A 22,066-nucleotide genomic window follows, 5' to 3' on the forward strand; every position below is an offset into this window, starting at 1 on the left:
TGGCTGATTTATTCCAAAACTAAAGCTTCTGGGAACCAGGAACCCGGAAGTCCTTTGAGCCCGAAAGGCCACCTTTCATCTTACACCCAGACTATGGGGAAAGGACTTTTTTTGGACTTCTTTTTCCCATGCAAAATGGCCTGTCTTTGTAGCCATTTGCCCTGGCCAACAGGGCAGATCCCAGTGAAAAATTTTTTAACATTACTGGATTCCTGCAGAACTAACGCTATTGGCAACTAGGAGCTTTCAAGTCCTTAGAGCCCCAAAGGCCACCTTTCATCTGACACCCAGACCCTGGGGACATGAATTCATTTTCCCCGGGAAAATTTGGGTCAGTTTGAGGCCACTCGCCCTGGCCATCTGCATCGTTCCTGGTTTGTAATTTGCAATCATGGCTGATTTATTCCAAAACTAAAGCTTCTGGGAACGAGGAACCCGGAAGTCCTTTGAGCCCCAAAGGCCACCTTTCATCTTACACCCAGACCCTGGGGAAAGGACTTCTTTTTCCCATGCAAAATGGCCGGTCTTTGTAGCCATTTGCCCTGGCCAACAGGGCAGTGCCCAGAGAGAAATTTTTACACTTTGCTGGATTCCTGCTGAACTAACGCTGCGGGCAACTAGGAGCTTGCAAGTCCATAGAGCCCCATGACCACCTTTCATCTGACACCCAGACCCTGGGGACATGACTTCATTTTCCTCAGGGAAATTGGGGTCAGTTTGAGGCCACTCGCCCTGGCCATCTGCATCGTGCCCAGTGTGAAATTTGGAAACTTGGCTGATTTTCTCCACAACTAAAGCTGCTGGCAAGGAGTACCCCGGAAGTCCTTAGAGCCCCAAAGGCCAGCTTTCATCTGACACCCAGACCCTGGGGACATGACTTCATTTTCGCCAGGGAAAATGGGGTCAGTTTGAGGCCTTTCGCCCTGCCCATCTGCATCGTTCCCAGTTGGATATTTGCAATCACGGCTGACTTTCTCCAAACTAAAGCCGCTGGCAAGGAGGAACCTGCAACTCCTTAGGGCCCCAGAGGCCACCTTTCATCTGATACTCAGACCCTGGGCCAATGACTTCATTTTCCCCATGGAAAATGGCCTCCATTTCTGGCCTCTCGCCGTGACCAATAGGGTGGTGCCCAGCAAGAAATTTGCAATCTTTGCTGGATTTCTCCAAATCTAAAGCTGCCAATAAGTAGTACCCTGGAAGTCCTTAGAGCCCCAAAGGCCACCTTTCATCTGACACCCAGACCCTGGGGAAAGGACTTCTTTTTCCCATGCAAAATGGCCTCACTTTGAAGCCATTTGCCCTGGCCAACAGGGCAGTGCCCAGGGAGAAATTTTTACACTTTGCTGGATTCCTCCACAACTAAAGCGTCCGGCAACTAGGAGCTTTCAAGTCCTTAGAGCCCCAGATGCCACCTTTCATCTGACACCCAGACCCTGGGGACATGACTTCATTTTCCCCAGGGATATTGAGGTCAGTTTGAGGCCACTCGCCCGGGCCATTTGCATTGTAACCGGTGTGAAATTTTCAAACTTGGCTGATTTTCTCAAAAAGTAAAGCTGCTGGCAAGGAGGACCCTGGAAGTCCTTGGAGCCCCAAAGGCCACAAATAATCTGACACCAAGACCCTGGGGAAAGGACTTCTTTTACTCATGGGAAATGGCCTCCGTTTGCAGCCACTCACCCTGGCAGAATGAGGGGAGACAAAGAAGAATTACCAAATCTTTGCTTGATTTTTCCAAAATTAAAGCTGGCAGCAACAAAGATCCTGTAAGTCCTTAGAGCCTCAAAGGCCACCTTGAACATATTACTGATACCCTGGGTAAAGGACATTTTTCCCATGGAAAATGGCTTTCATTTGTGGCCACTTGGCCTGGCAGGCAGGGCAGAGCCAAGCGAGCAATTTGCAAACTCTGCTGGATCCTTCCAAAACAAAAGCTGCCAGCAAATAGGAAGCTGCAAGTACTTAAGGCCCCTGATGCCAACTTCAAACTGATAGCCAGACCCTGGGGAAAGGACTTCTTTTTCCCATGCAAAATGGCCTCACTTTGAAGCCATTTGCCCTGGGCAACAGGGCAGTGCCCAGTGAGAAATTTGCAAACATTGCTGGATTCCTCCACAACTAAAGCTTCCGGCAACTAGGAGCTTGCAAGTCCTTAGAGCCCCAAAGGCCACCTTTCATCTGACACCCAGACCCTGGGGAAAGGACTTCATTTTCCCCATGGAAAATGGGGTCAGTTTGAGGCCACTCGCCCTGGCCATCTGCATTGCTCCCAGTGTGAAATTTTAAAACATGGCTGATTTTCTCCAAAAGTAAAGCTGCTGGCAAGGAGGACCCTGCAACTCCTTAGGGCCCCAGAGGCCACCTTTCATCTGATACCCACACCCTGGGCCAATGTCTTCATTTTCCCTATGGAAAATGGCTTCAATTTCTGGCCTCTGGCCGTGACCAATAGGGTGGTGCCCAGCAAGAAATTTGCAATCTTTGCTGGATTTCTCCAAATCTAAAGCTGCCAATAAGTAGTACCCTGCAAGTCCTTAGAGCCCCAAAGGCCACCTTTCATCTGACACCCAGACCCTGGGGAAAGGACTTCTTTTTCCCATGCAAAATGGCCTCACATTGAAGCTATTTGCCCTGGCCAACAGGGCAGTGCCCAGGGAGAAATTTTTACACTTTGCTGGATTCCTCCACAACTAAAGCTTCCGGCAACTAGGAGTTTGCAAGTCCTTAGAGCCCCAGATGCCACCTTTCATCTGACACCCAGACCCAGGGGACATGACTTCATTTTCCCCAGGGATATTGAGGTCAGTTTGAGGCCACTCGCCCTGGCCATCTGCATCGTTTCTGGTTTGTAATTTGCAATCCTGGCTGATTTATTCCAAAACTAAAGCTTCTGGGAACCAGGAACCCGGAAGTCCTTTGAGCCCCAAAGGCCACCTTTCATCTGACACCCAGACCCTGGGGAAAGGACTTCTTTTTCCCATGCAAAATGGCCTGTCTTTGTAGCCATTTGCCCTGGCCAACAGGGCAGTTCCCAGTGAGAAATTTTTAAACATTACTGGATTCCTGCAGAACTAACGCTATTGGCAACACGGAGCTTGCAAGTCCTTCGAGCCCCAAAGGCCACCTTTCATCTGACACCAAGACCCTGGGGAAAGGACTTCTTTTTCCTATGCAAATTTGCCTCTCTTTGTAGCCATTTGCCCTGGCCAACAGGGCAGTGCCCAGCGAGAAATTTTTTAACATTACTGGATTCCTGCAGAACTAACGCTATTGGCAACTAGGAGCTTGCAAGTCCTTAGAGCCGTAAAGTTAACCTTTCATCTGACACCCAGACCGTGGGGACATGACTTCTTTTCCCCATGGAAAATGGGGTCAGTTTGAGGCCACTTGCCCTGGCCATCTGCATTGATCCCTGTGTGAAATTGCAAACATGGCTGATTTTCTCCAAAACTAAAGCTGCTGGCAAGGTGGACCCGGGAAGTCCATAGAACCCCAAAGGCCACCTTTCATCTGATACCAAGACCCTGGGGAAAGGACTTCTTTTTCCCATGCAAAATGGCCTCACTTTGAAGCCATTTGCCCTGGCCAACAGGGCAGTACCCAGTGAGAAATTTCTAAACATTGCTGGATTCCGCCACAATGAAAGCTGCCGGCAACTAGGAGCTTGCAAGTCCTTAGAGCCCCAAAGGCCACCTTTCATCTGACACCCAGACCTTGGGGACATGACTTCTTTTCCCCATGGAAAATGGGGTCAGTTTGAGGCCACACGCCCTGGCCATCTGCATTGCTCCCAGTGTGAAATTTGCAAACATGGCTGATTTTCTCCAAAAGTAAAGCTGCTGGCAAGGAGGACCCTGCAACTCCTTAGGGCCCCAGAGGCCACCTTTCATCTGATACCCACACCCTGGGCCAATGTCTTCATTTTCCCTATGGAAAATGGCCCCAATTTCTGGCCTCTGGCCGTGACCAATAGGGTGGTGCCCAGCAAGAAATTTGCAATCTTTGCTGGATTTCTCCAAATCTAAAGCTGCCAATAAGTAGTACCCTGCAAGTCCTTAGAGCCCCAAAGGCCACCTTTCATCTGACACCCAGACCCTGGGGTAAGGACTTCTTTTTCCCATGCAAAATGGCCTCACTTTGAAGCCATTTGCCCTGGCCAACAGGGCAGTGCCCAGGGAGAAATTTTTACACTTTGCTGGATTCCTCCACAACTAAAGCGTCCGGCAACTAGGAGCTTGCAAGTCCATAGAGCCCAAAGTCCACCTTTCATCTGACACCCAGACCCTGGGGACATGACTTCATTTTCCCCAGGGATATTGAGGTCAGTTTGAGGCCACTCGCCCCGGCCATCTGCATCGTTCCTGGTTTGTAATTTGCAATCATGGCTGATTTATTCCAAAACTAAAGCTTCTGGGAACCAGGAACCCGGAAGTCCTTTGAGCCCCAAAGGCCACCTTTCATCTTACACCCAGACCCTGGGGAAAGGACTTCTTTTTCCCATGCAAAATGGCCGGTCTTTGTAGCCATTTGCCCTGGCTCACAGGGCAGTGCCCAGAGAGAAATTTTTACACTTTGCTGGATTCCTGCTGAACTAACGCTGCGGGCAACTAGGAGCTTGCAAGTCCATAGAGCCCCATGACCACCTTTCATCTGACACCCAGACCCTGGGGACATGACTTCATTTTCCTCAGGGAAATTGGGGTCAGTTTGAGGCCACTCGCCCTGGCCATCTGCATCGTGCCCAGTGTGAAAGTTGCAAACTTGGCTGATTTTCTCCAAAACTAAAGCTGCTAGCAAGGAGTACCCCGGAAGTCCTTAGAGCCCCAAAGGCCAGCTTTCATCTGACACCCAGACCCTGGGGACATGACTTCATTTTCGCCAGGGAAAATGGGGTCAGTTTGAGGCCTTTCGCCCTGCCCATCTGCATCGTTCCCAGTTGGATATTTGCAATCACGGCTGATTTTCTCCAAACTAAAGCCGCTGGCAAGGAGGAACCTGCAACTCCTTAGGGCCCTGGATGCCACCTTTCATCTGATACTCAGACCCTGGGCCAATGACTTCATTTTCCCCATGGAAAATGGCCTCCATTTCTGGCCTCTGGCCGTGACCAATAGGGTGGTGCCCAGCAAGAAATTTGCAATCTTTGCTGGATTTCTCCAGATCTAAAGCTGCCAATAAGTAGTACCCTGCAAGTCCTTAGAGCCCCAAAGGCCACCTTTCATCTGACACCCAGACCCTGGGGAAAGGACTTCTTTTTCCCATGCAAAATGGCCTCACTTTGAAGCCATTTGCCCTGGCCAACAGGGCAGTGCCCAGGGAGAAATTTTTACACTTTGCTGGATTCCTCCACAACTAAAGCGTCCGGCAACTAGGAGCTTGCAAGTCCTTAGAGCCCCAGATGCCACCTTTCATCTGACACCCAGACCCAGGGGACATGACTTCATTTTCCCCAGGGATATTGAGGTCAGTTTGAGGCCACTCGCCCGGGCCATTTGCATTGTAACCGGTGTGAAATTTTCAAACTTGGCTGATTTTCTCCAAAAGTAAAGCTGCTGGCAAGGAGGACCCTGGAAGTCCTTGGAGCCCCAAAGGCCACAAATAATCTGACACCAAGACCCTGGGGAAAGGACTTCTTTTACTCATGGGAAATGGCCTCCGTTTGCAGCCACTCACCCTGGCAGAATGAGGGGAGACAAAGAAGAATTACCAAATCTTTGCTTGATTTTTCCAAAATTACAGCTGGCAGCAACAAAGATCCTGTAAGTCCTTAGAGCCTCAAAGGCCACCTTGAACATATTACTGAGACCCTGGGTAAAGGACATTTTTCCCATGGAAAATGGCTTTCATTTGTGGCCACTTGGCCTGGCAGGCAGGGCCGAGCCAAGCGAGCAATTTGCAAACTCTGCTGGATCCTTCCAAAACAAAAGCTGCCAGCAAATAGGAAGCTGCAAGTACTTAAGGCCCCTGATGCCAACTTCAAACTGATAGCCAGACCCTGGGGAAAGGACTTCTTTTTCCCATGCAAAATGGCCTCACTTTGAAGCCATTTGCCCTGGGCAACAGGGCAGTGCCCAGTGAGAAATTTGCAAACATTACTGGATTCCTGCAGAACTAACGCTATTGGCAACTAGGAGCTTTCAAGTCCTTAGAGCCCCAAAGGCCACCTTGAACATATTACTGATACCCTGGGTAAAGGACATTTTTCCCATGGAAAATGGCTTTCATTTCTGGCCACTTGGCCTGGCAGGCAGGGCAGAGCCAAGCGAGCAATTTGCAAACTCTGCTGGATCCTTCCAAAACAAAAGCTGCCAGCAAATAGGAAGCTGCAAGTACTTAAGGCCCCTGATGCCAACTTCAAACTGATAGCCAGACCCTGGGGAAAGGACTTCTTTTTCCCATGCAAAATGGCCTCACTTTGAAGCCATTTGCCCTGGCCAACAGGGCAGTGCCCAGTGAGAAATTTGCAAACATTGCTGGATTCCTCCACAACTAAAGCTTCCGGCAACTAGGAGCTTGCAAGTCCTTAGAGCCCCAAAGGCCACCTTTCATCTGACACCCAGACCCTGGGGAAAGGACTTCATTTTCCCCATGGAAAATGGGGTCAGTTTGAGGCCACTCGCTCTGGCCATCTGCATTGCTCCCAGTGTGAAATTTTAAAACATGGCTGATTTTCTCCAAAAGTAAAGCTGCTGGCAAGGAGGACCCTGCAACTCCTTAGGGCCCCAGAGGCCACCTTTCATCTGATACCCACACCCTGGGCCAATGTCTTCATTTTCCCTATGGAAAATGGCTTCAATTTCTGGCCTCTGGCCGTGACCAATAGGGTGGTGCCCAGCAAGAAATTTGCAATCTTTGCTGGATTTCTCCAAATCTAAAGCTGCCAATAAGTAGTACCCTGCAAGTCCTTAGAGCCCCAAAGGCCACCTTTCATCTGACACCCAGACCCTGGGGAAAGGACTTCTTTTTCCCATGCAAAATGGCCTCACATTGAAGCTATTTGCCCTGGCCAACAGGGCAGTGCCCAGGGAGAAATTTTTACACTTTGCTGGATTCCTCCACAACTAAAGCTTCCGGCAACTAGGAGTTTGCAAGTCCTTAGAGCCCCAGATGCCACCTTTCATCTGACACCCAGACCCAGGGGACATGACTTCATTTTCCCCAGGGATATTGAGGTCAGTTTGAGGCCACTCGCCCTGGCCATCTGCATCGTTTCTGGTTTGTAATTTGCAATCCTGGCTGATTTATTCCAAAACTAAAGCTTCTGGGAACGAGGAACCCGGAAGTCCTTTGAGCCCCAAAGGCCACCTTTCATCTGACACCCAGACCCTGGGGAAAGGACTTCTTTTTCCCATGCAAAATGGCCTGTCTTTGTAGCCATTTGCCCTGGCCAACAGGGCAGTTCCCAGTGAGAAATTTTTAAACATTACTGGATTCCTGCAGAACTAACGCTATTGGCAACACGGAGCTTGCAAGTCCTTCGAGCCCCAAAGGCCACCTTTCATCTGACACCAAGACCCTGGGGAAAGGACTTCTTTTTCCTATGCAAATTTGCCTCTCTTTGTAGCCATTTGCCCTGGCCAACAGGGCAGTGCCCAGCGAGAAATTTTTTAACATTACTGGATTCCTGCAGAACTAACGCTATTGGCAACTAGGAGCTTGCAAGTCCTTAGAGCCGTAAAGTTAACCTTTCATCTGACACCCAGACCGTGGGGACATGACTTCTTTTCCCCATGGAAAATGGGGTCAGTTTGAGGCCACTTGCCCTGGCCATCTGCATTGATCCCTGTGTGAAATTGCAAACATGGCTGATTTTCTCCAAAACTAAAGCTGCTGGCAAGGTGGACCCGGGAAGTCCATAGAACCCCAAAGGCCACCTTTCATCTGATACCAAGACCCTGGGGAAAGGACTTCTTTTTCCCATGCAAAATGGCCTCACTTTGAAGCCATTTGCCCTGGCCAACAGGGCAGTGCGCAGTGAGAAATTTGCAAACATTGCTGGATTCCGCCACAATGAAAGCTGCCGGCAACTAGGAGCTTGCAAGTCCTTAGAGCCCCAAAGGCCACCTTTCATCTGACACCCAGACCTTGGGGACATGACTTCTTTTCCCCATGGAAAATGGGGTCAGTTTGAGGCCACACGCCCTGGCCATCTGCATTGCTCCCAGTGTGAAATTTGCAAACATGGCTGATTTTCTCCAAAAGTAAAGCTGCTGGCAAGGAGGACCCTGCAACTCCTTAGGGCCCCAGAGGCCACCTTTCATCTGATACCCACACCCTGGGCCAATGTCTTCATTTTCCCTATGGAAAATGGCCCCAATTTCTGGCCTCTCACCGTGACCAATAGGGTGGTGCCCAGCAAGAAATTTGCAATCTTTGCTGGATTTCTCCAAATCTAAAGCTGCCAATAAGTAGTACCCTGCAAGTCCTTAGAGCCCCAAAGGCCACCTTTCATCTGACACCCAGACCCTGGGGAAAGGACTTCTTTTTCCCATGCAAAATGGCCTCACATTGAAGCTATTTGCCCTGGCCAACAGGGCAGTGCCCAGGGAGAAATTTTTACACTTTGCTGGATTCCTCCACAACTAAAGCTTCCGGCAACTAGGAGTTTGCAAGTCCTTAGAGCCCCAGATGCCACCTTTCATCTGACACCCAGACCCAGGGGACATGACTTCATTTTCCCCAGGGATATTGAGGTCAGTTTGAGGCCACTCGCCCTGGCCATCTGCATCGTTTCTGGTTTGTAATTTGCAATCCTGGCTGATTTATTCCAAAACTAAAGCTTCTGGGAACCAGGAACCCGGAAGTCCTTTGAGCCCCAAAGGCCACCTTTCATCTGACACCCAGACCCTGGGGAAAGGACTTCTTTTTCCCATGCAAAATGGCCTGTCTTTGTAGCCATTTGCCCTGGCCAACAGGGCAGTTCCCAGTGAGAAATTTTTAAACATTACTGGATTCCTGCAGAACTAACGCTATTGGCAACACGGAGCTTGCAAGTCCTTCGAGCCCCAAAGGCCACCTTTCATCTGACACCAAGACCCTGGGGAAAGGACTTCTTTTTCCTATGCAAATTTGCCTCTCTTTGTAGCCATTTGCCCTGGCCAACAGGGCAGTGCCCAGCGAGAAATTTTTTAACATTACTGGATTCCTGCAGAACTAACGCTATTGGCAACTAGGAGCTTGCAAGTCCTTAGAGCCGTAAAGTTAACCTTTCATCTGACACCCAGACCGTGGGGACATGACTTCTTTTCCCCATGGAAAATGGGGTCAGTTTGAGGCCACTTGCCCTGGCCATCTGCATTGATCCCTGTGTGAAATTGCAAACATGGCTGATTTTCTCCAAAACTAAAGCTGCTGGCAAGGTGGACCCGGGAAGTCCATAGAACCCCAAAGGCCACCTTTCATCTGATACCAAGACCCTGGGGAAAGGACTTCTTTTTCCCATGCAAAATGGCCTCACTTTGAAGCCATTTGCCCTGGCCAACAGGGCAGTACCCAGTGAGAAATTTCTAAACATTGCTGGATTCCGCCACAATGAAAGCTGCCGGCAACTAGGAGCTTGCAAGTCCTTAGAGCCCCAAAGGCCACCTTTCATCTGACACCCAGACCTTGGGGACATGACTTCTTTTCCCCATGGAAAATGGGGTCAGTTTGAGGCCACACGCCCTGGCCATCTGCATTGCTCCCAGTGTGAAATTTGCAAACATGGCTGATTTTCTCCAAAAGTAAAGCTGCTGGCAAGGAGGACCCTGCAACTCCTTAGGGCCCCAGAGGCCACCTTTCATCTGATACCCACACCCTGGGCCAATGTCTTCATTTTCCCTATGGAAAATGGCCCCAATTTCTGGCCTCTGGCCGTGACCAATAGGGTGGTGCCCAGCAAGAAATTTGCAATCTTTGCTGGATTTCTCCAAATCTAAAGCTGCCAATAAGTAGTACCCTGCAAGTCCTTAGAGCCCCAAAGGCCACCTTTCATCTGACACCCAGACCCTGGGGTAAGGACTTCTTTTTCCCATGCAAAATGGCCTCACTTTGAAGCCATTTGCCCTGGCCAACAGGGCAGTGCCCAGGGAGAAATTTTTACACTTTGCTGGATTCCTCCACAACTAAAGCGTCCGGCAACTAGGAGCTTGCAAGTCCATAGAGCCCAAAGTCCACCTTTCATCTGACACCCAGACCCTGGGGACATGACTTCATTTTCCCCAGGGATATTGAGGTCAGTTTGAGGCCACTCGCCCCGGCCATCTGCATCGTTCCTGGTTTGTAATTTGCAATCATGGCTGATTTATTCCAAAACTAAAGCTTCTGGGAACCAGGAACCCGGAAGTCCTTTGAGCCCCAAAGGCCACCTTTCATCTTACACCCAGACCCTGGGGAAAGGACTTCTTTTTCCCATGCAAAATGGCCGGTCTTTGTAGCCATTTGCCCTGGCTCACAGGGCAGTGCCCAGAGAGAAATTTTTACACTTTGCTGGATTCCTGCTGAACTAACGCTGCGGGCAACTAGGAGCTTGCAAGTCCATAGAGCCCCATGACCACCTTTCATCTGACACCCAGACCCTGGGGACATGACTTCATTTTCCTCAGGGAAATTGGGGTCAGTTTGAGGCCACTCGCCCTGGCCATCTGCATCGTGCCCAGTGTGAAAGTTGCAAACTTGGCTGATTTTCTCCAAAACTAAAGCTGCTAGCAAGGAGTACCCCGGAAGTCCTTAGAGCCCCAAAGGCCAGCTTTCATCTGACACCCAGACCCTGGGGACATGACTTCATTTTCGCCAGGGAAAATGGGGTCAGTTTGAGGCCTTTCGCCCTGCCCATCTGCATCGTTCCCAGTTGGATATTTGCAATCACGGCTGATTTTCTCCAAACTAAAGCCGCTGGCAAGGAGGAACCTGCAACTCCTTAGGGCCCTGGATGCCACCTTTCATCTGATACTCAGACCCTGGGCCAATGACTTCATTTTCCCCATGGAAAATGGCCTCCATTTCTGGCCTCTGGCCGTGACCAATAGGGTTGTGCCCAGCAAGAAATTTGCAATCTTTGCTGGATTTCTCCAGATCTAAAGCTGCCAATAAGTAGTACCCTGCAAGTCCTTAGAGCCCCAAAGGCCACCTTTCATCTGACACCCAGACCCTGGGGAAAGGACTTCTTTTTCCCATGCAAAATGGCCTCACTTTGAAGCCATTTGCCCTGGCCAACAGGGCAGTGCCCAGGGAGAAATTTTTACACTTTGCTGGATTCCTCCACAACTAAAGCGTCCGGCAACTAGGAGCTTGCAAGTCCTTAGAGCCCCAGATGCCACCTTTCATCTGACACCCAGACCCAGGGGACATGACTTCATTTTCCCCAGGGATATTGAGGTCAGTTTGAGGCCACTCGCCCGGGCCATTTGCATTGTAACCGGTGTGAAATTTTCAAACTTGGCTGATTTTCTCCAAAAGTAAAGCTGCTGGCAAGGAGGACCCTGGAAGTCCTTGGAGCCCCAAAGGCCACAAATAATCTGACACCAAGACCCTGGGGAAAGGACTTCTTTTACTCATGGGAAATGGCCTCCGTTTGCAGCCACTCACCCTGGCAGAATGAGGGGAGACAAAGAAGAATTACCAAATCTTTGCTTGATTTTTCCAAAATTACAGCTGGCAGCAACAAAGATCCTGTAAGTCCTTAGAGCCTCAAAGGCCACCTTGAACATATTACTGAGACCCTGGGTAAAGGACATTTTTCCCATGGAAAATGGCTTTCATTTGTGGCCACTTGGCCTGGCAGGCAGGGCCGAGCCAAGCGAGCAATTTGCAAACTCTGCTGGATCCTTCCAAAACAAAAGCTGCCAGCAAATAGGAAGCTGCAAGTACTTAAGGCCCCTGATGCCAACTTCAAACTGATAGCCAGACCCTGGGGAAAGGACTTCTTTTTCCCATGCAAAATGGCCTCACTTTGAAGCCATTTGCCCTGGGCAACAGGGCAGTGCCCAGTGAGAAATTTGCAAACATTACTGGATTCCTGCAGAACTAACGCTATTGGCAACTAGGAGCTTTCAAGTCCTTAGAGCCCCAAAGGCCACCTTGAACATATTACTGATACCCTGGGTAAAGGACATTTTTCCCATGGAAAATGGCTTTCATTTCTGGCCACTTGGCCTGGCAGGCAGGGCAGAGCCAAGCGAGCAATTTGCAAACTCTGCTGGATCCTTCCAAAACAAAAGCTGCCAGCAAATAGGAAGCTGCAAGTACTTAAGGCCCCTGATGCCAACTTCAAACTGATAGCCAGACCCTGGGGAAAGGACTTCTTTTTCCCATGCAAAATGGCCTCACTTTGAAGCCATTTGCCCTGGGCAACAGGGCAGTGCCCAGTGAGAAATTTGCAAACATTGCTGGATTCCTCCACAACTAAAGCTTCCGGCAACTAGGAGCTTGCAAGTCCTTAGAGCCCCAAAGGCCACCTTTCATCTGACACCCAGACCCTGGGGAAAGGACTTCATTTTCCCCATGGAAAATGGGGTCAGTTTGAGGCCACTCGCTCTGGCCATCTGCATTGCTCCCAGTGTGAAATTTTAAAACATGGCTGATTTTCTCCAAAAGTAAAGCTGCTGGCAAGGAGGACCCTGCAACTCCTTAGGGCCCCAGAGGCCACCTTTCATCTGATACGCAGACCCTGGGCCAATGTCTTCATTTTCCCTATGGAAAATGGCTTCAATTTCTGGCCTCTGGCCGTGACCAATAGGGTGGTGCCCAGCAAGAAATTTGCAATCTTTGCTGGATTTCTCCAAATCTAAAGCTGCCAATAAGTAGTACCCTGCAAGTCCTTAGAGCCCCAAAGGCCACCTTTCATCTGACACCCAGACCCTGGGGAAAGGACTTCTTTTTCCCATGCAAAATGGCCTCACATTGAAGCTATTTGCCCTGGCCAACAGGGCAGTGCCCAGGGAGAAATTTTTACACTTTGCTGGATTCCTCCACAACTAAAGCTTCCGGCAACTAGGAGTTTGCAAGTCCTTAGAGCCCCAGATGCCACCTTTCATCTGACACCCAGACCCAGGGGACATGACTTCATTTTCCCCAGGGATATTGAGGTCAGTTTGAGGCCACTCGCCCTGGCCATCTGCATCGTTTCTGGTTTGTAATTTGCAATCCTGGCTGATTTATTCCAAAACTAAAGCTTCTGGGAACCAGGAACCCGGAAGTCCTTTGAGCCCCAAAGGCCACCTTTCATCTGACACCCAGACCCTGGGGAAAGGACTTCTTTTTCCCATGCAAAATGGCCTGTCTTTGTAGCCATTTGCCCTGGCCAACAGGGCAGTTCCCAGTGAGAAATTTTTAAACATTACTGGATTCCTGCAGAACTAACGCTATTGGCAACACGGAGCTTGCAAGTCCTTCGAGCCCCAAAGGCCACCTTTCATCTGACACCAAGACCCTGGGGAAAGGACTTCTTTTTCCTATGCAAATTTGCCTCTCTTTGTAGCCATTTGCCCTGGCCAACAGGGCAGTGCCCAGCGAGAAATTTTTTAACATTACTGGATTCCTGCAGAACTAACGCTATTGGCAACTAGGAGCTTGCAAGTCCTTAGAGCCGTAAAGTTAACCTTTCATCTGACACCCAGACCGTGGGGACATGACTTCTTTTCCCCATGGAAAATGGGGTCAGTTTGAGGCCACTTGCCCTGGCCATCTGCATTGATCCCTGTGTGAAATTGCAAACATGGCTGATTTTCTCCAAAACTAAAGCTGCTGGCAAGGTGGACCCGGGAAGTCCATAGAACCCCAAAGGCCACCTTTCATCTGATACCAAGACCCTGGGGAAAGGACTTCTTTTTCCCATGCAAAATGGCCTCACTTTGAAGCCATTTGCCCTGGCCAACAGGGCAGTGCGCAGTGAGAAATTTGCAAACATTGCTGGATTCCGCCACAATGAAAGCTGCCGGCAACTAGGAGCTTGCAAGTCCTTAGAGCCCCAAAGGCCACCTTTCATCTGACACCCAGACCTTGGGGACATGACTTCTTTTCCCCATGGAAAATGGGGTCAGTTTGAGGCCACACGCCCTGGCCATCTGCATTGCTCCCAGTGTGAAATTTGCAAACATGGCTGATTTTCTCCAAAAGTAAAGCTGCTGGCAAGGAGGACCCTGCAACTCCTTAGGGCCCCAGAGGCCACCTTTCATCTGATACCCACACCCTGGGCCAATGTCTTCATTTTCCCTATGGAAAATGGCCCCAATTTCTGGCCTCTCACCGTGACCAATAGGGTGGTGCCCAGCAAGAAATTTGCAATCTTTGCTGGATTTCTCCAAATCTAAAGCTGCCAATAAGTAGTACCCTGCAAGTCCTTAGAGCCCCAAAGGCCACCTTTCATCTGACACCCAGACCCTGGGGAAAGGACTTCTTTTTCCCATGCAAAATGGCCTCACATTGAAGCTATTTGCCCTGGCCAACAGGGCAGTGCCCAGGGAGAAATTTTTACACTTTGCTGGATTCCTCCACAACTAAAGCTTCCGGCAACTAGGAGTTTGCAAGTCCTTAGAGCCCCAGATGCCACCTTTCATCTGACACCCAGACCCAGGGGACATGACTTCATTTTCCCCAGGGATATTGAGGTCAGTTTGAGGCCACTCGCCCTGGCCATCTGCATCGTTTCTGGTTTGTAATTTGCAATCCTGGCTGATTTATTCCAAAACTAAAGCTTCTGGGAACCAGGAACCCGGAAGTCCTTTGAGCCCCAAAGGCCACCTTTCATCTGACACCCAGACCCTGGGGAAAGGACTTCTTTTTCCCATGCAAAATGGCCTGTCTTTGTAGCCATTTGCCCTGGCCAACAGGGCAGTTCCCAGTGAGAAATTTTTAAACATTACTGGATTCCTGCAGAACTAACGCTATTGGCAACACGGAGCTTGCAAGTCCTTCGAGCCCCAAAGGCCACCTTTCATCTGACACCAAGACCCTGGGGAAAGGACTTCTTTTTCCTATGCAAATTTGCCTCTCTTTGTAGCCATTTGCCCTGGCCAACAGGGCAGTGCCCAGCGAGAAATTTTTTAACATTACTGGATTCCTGCAGAACTAACGCTATTGGCAACTAGGAGCTTGCAAGTCCTTAGAGCCGTAAAGTTAACCTTTCATCTGACACCCAGACCGTGGGGACATGACTTCTTTTCCCCATGGAAAATGGGGTCAGTTTGAGGCCACTTGCCCTGGCCATCTGCATTGATCCCTGTGTGAAATTGCAAACATGGCTGATTTTCTCCAAAACTAAAGCTGCTGGCAAGGTGGACCCGGGAAGTCCATAGAACCCCAAAGGCCACCTTTCATCTGATACCAAGACCCTGGGGAAAGGACTTCTTTTTCCCATGCAAAATGGCCTCACTTTGAAGCCATTTGCCCTGGCCAACAGGGCAGTACCCAGTGAGAAATTTCTAAACATTGCTGGATTCCGCCACAATGAAAGCTGCCGGCAACTAGGAGCTTGCAAGTCCTTAGAGCCCCAAAGGCCACCTTTCATCTGACACCCAGACCTTGGGGACATGACTTCTTTTCCCCATGGAAAATGGGGTCAGTTTGAGGCCACACGCCCTGGCCATCTGCATTGCTCCCAGTGTGAAATTTGCAAACATGGCTGATTTTCTCCAAAAGTAAAGCTGCTGGCAAGGAGGACCCTGCAACTCCTTAGGGCCCCAGAGGCCACCTTTCATCTGATACCCACACCCTGGGCCAATGTCTTCATTTTCCCTATGGAAAATGGCCCCAATTTCTGGCCTCTGGCCGTGACCAATAGGGTGGTGCCCAGCAAGAAATTTGCAATCTTTGCTGGATTTCTCCAAATCTAAAGCTGCCAATAAGTAGTACCCTGCAAGTCCTTAGAGCCCCAAAGGCCACCTTTCATCTGACACCCAGACCCTGGGGTAAGGACTTCTTTTTCCCATGCAAAATGGCCTCACTTTGAAGCCATTTGCCCTGGCCAACAGGGCAGTGCCCAGGGAGAAATTTTTACACTTTGCTGGATTCCTCCACAACTAAAGCGTCCGGCAACTAGGAGCTTGCAAGTCCATAGAGCCCAAAGTCCACCTTTCATCTGACACCCAGACCCTGGGGACATGACTTCATTTTCCCCAGGGATATTGAGGTCAGTTTGAGGCCACTCGCCCCGGCCATCTGCATCGTTCCTGGTTTGTAATTTGCAATCATGGCTGATTTATTCCAAAACTAAAGCTTCTGGGAACCAGGAACCCGGAAGTCCTTTGAGCCCCAAAGGCCACCTTTCATCTTACACCCAGACCCTGGGGAAAGGACTTCTTTTTCCCATGCAAAATGGCCGGTCTTTGTAGCCATTTGCCCTGGCTCACAGGGCAGTGCCCAGAGAGAAATTTTTACACTTTGCTGGATTCCTGCTGAACTAACGCTGCGGGCAACTAGGAGCTTGCAAGTCCATAGAGCCCCATGACCACCTTTCATCTGACACCCAGACCCTGGGGACATGACTTCATTTTCCTCAGGGAAATTGGGGTCAGTTTGAGGCCACTCGCCCTGGCCATCTGCATCGTGCCCAGTGTGAAAGTTGCAAACTTGGCTGATTTTCTCCAAAACTAAAGCTGCTAGCAAGGAGTACCCCGGAAGTCCTTAGAGCCCCAAAGGCCAGCTTTCATCTGACACCCAGACCCTGGGGACATGACTTCATTTTCGCCAGGGAAAATGGGGTCAGTTTGAGGCCTTTCGCCCTGCCCATCTGCATCGTTCCCAGTTGGATATTTGCAATCACGGCTGATTTTCTCCAAACTAAAGCCGCTGGCAAGGAGGAACCTGCAACTCCTTAGGGCCCTGGATGCCACCTTTCATCTGATACTCAGACCCTGGGCCAATGACTTCATTTTCCCCATGGAAAATGGCCTCCATTTCTGGCCTCTGGCCGTGACCAATAGGGTTGTGCCCAGCAAGAAATTTGCAATCTTTGCTGGATTTCTCCAGATCTAAAGCTGCCAATAAGTAGTACCCTGCAAGTCCTTAGAGCCCCAAAGGCCACCTTTCATCTGACACCCAGACCCTGGGGAAAGGACTTCTTTTTCCCATGCAAAATGGCCTCACATTGAAGCTATTTGCCCTGGCCAACAGGGCAGTGCCCAGGGAGAAATTTTTACACTTTGCTGGATTCCTCCACAACTAAAGCTTCCGGCAACTAGGAGTTTGCAAGTCCTTAGAGCCCCAGATGCCACCTTTCATCTGACACCCAGACCCAGGGGACATGACTTCATTTTCCCCAGGGATATTGAGGTCAGTTTGAGGCCACTCGCCCTGGCCATCTGCATCGTTTCTGGTTTGTAATTTGCAATCCTGGCTGATTTATTCCAAAACTAAAGCTTCTGGGAACGAGGAACCCGGAAGTCCTTTGAGCCCCAAAGGCCACCTTTCATCTGACACCCAGACCCTGGGGAAAGGACTTCTTTTTCCCATGCAAAATGGCCTGTCTTTGTAGCCATTTGCCCTGGCCAACAGGGCAGTTCCCAGTGAGAAATTTTTAAACATTACTGGATTCCTGCAGAACTAACGCTATTGGCAACACGGAGCTTGCAAGTCCTTCGAGCCCCAAAGGCCACCTTTCATCTGACACCAAGACCCTGGGGAAAGGACTTCTTTTTCCTATGCAAATTTGCCTCTCTTTGTAGCCATTTGCCCTGGCCAACAGGGCAGTGCCCAGCGAGAAATTTTTTAACATTACTGGATTCCTGCAGAACTAACGCTATTGGCAACTAGGAGCTTGCAAGTCCTTAGAGCCGTAAAGTTAACCTTTCATCTGACACCCAGACCGTGGGGACATGACTTCTTTTCCCCATGGAAAATGGGGTCAGTTTGAGGCCACTTGCCCTGGCCATCTGCATTGATCCCTGTGTGAAATTGCAAACATGGCTGATTTTCTCCAAAACTAAAGCTGCTGGCAAGGTGGACCCGGGAAGTCCATAGAACCCCAAAGGCCACCTTTCATCTGATACCAAGACCCTGGGGAAAGGACTTCTTTTTCCCATGCAAAATGGCCTCACTTTGAAGCCATTTGCCCTGGCCAACAGGGCAGTGCGCAGTGAGAAATTTGCAAACATTGCTGGATTCCGCCACAATGAAAGCTGCCGGCAACTAGGAGCTTGCAAGTCCTTAGAGCCCCAAAGGCCACCTTTCATCTGACACCCAGACCTTGGGGACATGACTTCTTTTCCCCATGGAAAATGGGGTCAGTTTGAGGCCACACGCCCTGGCCATCTGCATTGCTCCCAGTGTGAAATTTGCAAACATGGCTGATTTTCTCCAAAAGTAAAGCTGCTGGCAAGGAGGACCCTGCAACTCCTTAGGGCCCCAGAGGCCACCTTTCATCTGATACCCACACCCTGGGCCAATGTCTTCATTTTCCCTATGGAAAATGGCCCCAATTTCTGGCCTCTCACCGTGACCAATAGGGTGGTGCCCAGCAAGAAATTTGCAATCTTTGCTGGATTTCTCCAAATCTAAAGCTGCCAATAAGTAGTACCCTGCAAGTCCTTAGAGCCCCAAAGGCCACCTTTCATCTGACACCCAGACCCTGGGGAAAGGACTTCTTTTTCCCATGCAAAATGGCCTCACATTGAAGCTATTTGCCCTGGCCAACAGGGCAGTGCCCAGGGAGAAATTTTTACACTTTGCTGGATTCCTCCACAACTAAAGCTTCCGGCAACTAGGAGTTTGCAAGTCCTTAGAGCCCCAGATGCCACCTTTCATCTGACACCCAGACCCAGGGGACATGACTTCATTTTCCCCAGGGATATTGAGGTCAGTTTGAGGCCACTCGCCCTGGCCATCTGCATCGTTTCTGGTTTGTAATTTGCAATCCTGGCTGATTTATTCCAAAACTAAAGCTTCTGGGAACCAGGAACCCGGAAGTCCTTTGAGCCCCAAAGGCCACCTTTCATCTGACACCAAGACCCTGGGGAAAGGACTTCTTTTTCCCATGCAAAATGGCCTGTCTTTGTAGCCATTTGCCCTGGCCAACAGGGCAGTTCCCAGTGAGAAATTTTTAAACATTACTGGATTCCTGCAGAACTAACGCTATTGGCAACACGGAGCTTGCAAGTCCTTCGAGCCCCAAAGGCCACCTTTCATCTGACACCAAGACCCTGGGGAAAGGACTTCTTTTTCCTATGCAAATTTGCCTCTCTTTGTAGCCATTTGCCCTGGCCAACAGGGCAGTGCCCAGCGAGAAATTTTTTAACATTACTGGATTCCTGCAGAACTAACGCTATTGGCAACTAGGAGCTTGCAAGTCCTTAGAGCCGTAAAGTTAACCTTTCATCTGACACCCAGACCGTGGGGACATGACTTCTTTTCCCCATGGAAAATGGGGTCAGTTTGAGGCCACTTGCCCTGGCCATCTGCATTGATCCCTGTGTGAAATTGCAAACATGGCTGATTTTCTCCAAAACTAAAGCTGCTGGCAAGGTGGACCCGGGAAGTCCATAGAACCCCAAAGGCCACCTTTCATCTGATACCAAGACCCTGGGGAAAGGACTTCTTTTTCCCATGCAAAATGGCCTCACTTTGAAGCCATTTGCCCTGGCCAACAGGGCAGTACCCAGTGAGAAATTTCTAAACATTGCTGGATTCCGCCACAATGAAAGCTGCCGGCAACTAGGAGCTTGCAAGTCCTTAGAGCCCCAAAGGCCACCTTTCATCTGACACCCAGACCTTGGGGACATGACTTCTTTTCCCCATGGAAAATGGGGTCAGTTTGAGGCCACACGCCCTGGCCATCTGCATTGCTCCCAGTGTGAAATTTGCAAACATGGCTGATTTTCTCCAAAAGTAAAGCTGCTGGCAAGGAGGACCCTGCAACTCCTTAGGGCCCCAGAGGCCACCTTTCATCTGATACCCACACCCTGGGCCAATGTCTTCATTTTCCCTATGGAAAATGGCCCCAATTTCTGGCCTCTGGCCGTGACCAATAGGGTGGTGCCCAGCAAGAAATTTGCAATCTTTGCTGGATTTCTCCAAATCTAAAGCTGCCAATAAGTAGTACCCTGCAAGTCCTTAGAGCCCCAAAGGCCACCTTTCATCTGACACCCAGACCCTGGGGTAAGGACTTCTTTTTCCCATGCAAAATGGCCTCACTTTGAAGCCATTTGCCCTGGCCAACAGGGCAGTGCCCAGGGAGAAATTTTTACACTTTGCTGGATTCCTCCACAACTAAAGCGTCCGGCAACTAGGAGCTTGCAAGTCCATAGAGCCCAAAGTCCACCTTTCATCTGACACCCAGACCCTGGGGACATGACTTCATTTTCCCCAGGGATATTGAGGTCAGTTTGAGGCCACTCGCCCCGGCCATCTGCATCGTTCCTGGTTTGTAATTTGCAATCATGGCTGATTTATTCCAAAACTAAAGCTTCTGGGAACCAGGAACCCGGAAGTCCTTTGAGCCCCAAAGGCCACCTTTCATCTTACACCCAGACCCTGGGGAAAGGACTTCTTTTTCCCATGCAAAATGGCCGGTCTTTGTAGCCATTTGCCCTGGCTCACAGGGCAGTGCCCAGAGAGAAATTTTTACACTTTGCTGGATTCCTGCTGAACTAACGCTGCGGGCAACTAGGAGCTTGCAAGTCCATAGAGCCCCATGACCACCTTTCATCTGACACCCAGACCCTGGGGACATGACTTCATTTTCCTCAGGGAAATTGGGGTCAGTTTGAGGCCACTCGCCCTGGCCATCTGCATCGTGCCCAGTGTGAAAGTTGCAAACTTGGCTGATTTTCTCCAAAACTAAAGCTGCTAGCAAGGAGTACCCCGGAAGTCCTTAGAGCCCCAAAGGCCAGCTTTCATCTGACACCCAGACCCTGGGGACATGACTTCATTTTCGCCAGGGAAAATGGGGTCAGTTTGAGGCCTTTCGCCCTGCCCATCTGCATCGTTCCCAGTTGGATATTTGCAATCACGGCTGATTTTCTCAAAACTAAAGCCGCTGGCAAGGAGGAACCTGCAACTCCTTAGGGCCCCAGAGGCCACCTTTCATCTGATACTCAGACCCTGGGCCAATGACTTCATTTTCCCCATGGAAAATGGCCTCCATTTCTGGCCTCTGGCCGTGACCAATAGGGTTGTGCCCAGCAAGAAATTTGCAATCTTTGCTGGATTTCTCCAGATCTAAAGCTGCCAATAAGTAGTACCCTGCAAGTCCTTAGAGCCCCAAAGGCCACCTTTCATCTGACACCCAGACCCTGGGGAAAGGACTTCTTTTTCCCATGCAAAATGGCCTCACTTTGAAGCCATTTGCCCTGGCCAACAGGGCAGTGCCCAGGGAGAAATTTTTACACTTTGCTGGATTCCTCCACAACTAAAGCGTCCGGCAACTAGGAGCTTGCAAGTCCTTAGAGCCCCAGATGCCACCTTTCATCTGACACCCAGACCCAGGGGACATGACTTCATTTTCCCCAGGGATATTGAGGTCAGTTTGAGGCCACTCGCCCGGGCCATTTGCATTGTAACCGGTGTGAAATTTTCAAACTTGGCTGATTTTCTCCAAAAGTAAAGCTGCTGGCAAGGAGGACCCTGGAAGTCCTTGGAGCCCCAAAGGCCACAAATAATCTGACACCAAGACCCTGGGGAAAGGACTTCTTTTACTCATGGGAAATGGCCTCCGTTTGCAGCCACTCACCCTGGCAGAATGAGGGGAGACAAAGAAGAATTACCAAATCTTTGCTTGATTTTTCCAAAATTACAGCTGGCAGCAACAAAGATCCTGTAAGTCCTTAGAGCCTCAAAGGCCACCTTGAACATATTACTGAGACCCTGGGTAAAGGACATTTTTCCCATGGAAAATGGCTTTCATTTGTGGCCACTTGGCCTGGCAGGCAGGGCCGAGCCAAGCGAGCAATTTGCAAACTCTGCTGGATCCTTCCAAAACAAAAGCTGCCAGCAAATAGGAAGCTGCAAGTACTTAAGGCCCCTGATGCCAACTTCAAACTGATAGCCAGACCCTGGGGAAAGGACTTCTTTTTCCCATGCAAAATGGCCTCACTTTGAAGCCATTTGCCCTGGGCAACAGGGCAGTGCCCAGTGAGAAATTTGCAAACATTAC

This window comes from Agelaius phoeniceus, chromosome 30 (assembly GCF_051311805.1).
Source record: "Agelaius phoeniceus isolate bAgePho1 chromosome 30, bAgePho1.hap1, whole genome shotgun sequence".
NCBI classification, from domain to species: domain Eukaryota; kingdom Metazoa; phylum Chordata; class Aves; order Passeriformes; family Icteridae; genus Agelaius; species Agelaius phoeniceus.